Below are 585 nucleotides of genomic sequence, written 5' to 3' on the forward strand. Positions count from 1 at the left end.
GTCCATGACCAGCACAGAGCCAATCAAAAATCAACCCATGACCAGCGCAGAGCCAATCAGAATCAGCTCATGACCAGAGCAGAGCCAATCAGAATTTTTCAGTAAGATTTCCTAAATTAACCGCAAGGGAAGGGAAACAGAGGCGTTTGTAATCATCTCTTTATCAAAGTGAACATCACAGAGGGTGGAGGATGGGGAGAGGCAGGGACAGAGTCAGCAACCCTTAAAACCCCAGATCCAGCTGTACCATCCCTTTCCTGGGTGCGGGGAGGGGCTATGGTGACAACCAGAGCCTACATTGGTCAGAGAAGCACCTCAGATGTGAACACTGTGTTCACCCTCAGTTCCTGGAGCCAAATGCCATCTGAGTCCTTGCTCTGGAGGTCCTGGAAGCTGACCATGTAGTATCTTACCATCTCTCTCCAGCACTGTCTCTGGAAGCTGACCATGTAGTATCTTACCATCTCTCCAGCACTGTCTCTGGAAGCTGACCGTGTAATATCTTACCATCTCTCCAGCACTGTCTCTGGAAGCTGACCATATAACCTCTTACCATCTCTCCAGCACTGTCTCTGGAAGCTGACC

Source organism: Microtus ochrogaster, chromosome 5 (assembly GCF_000317375.1).
Source record: "Microtus ochrogaster isolate Prairie Vole_2 chromosome 5, MicOch1.0, whole genome shotgun sequence".
NCBI classification, from domain to species: domain Eukaryota; kingdom Metazoa; phylum Chordata; class Mammalia; order Rodentia; family Cricetidae; genus Microtus; species Microtus ochrogaster.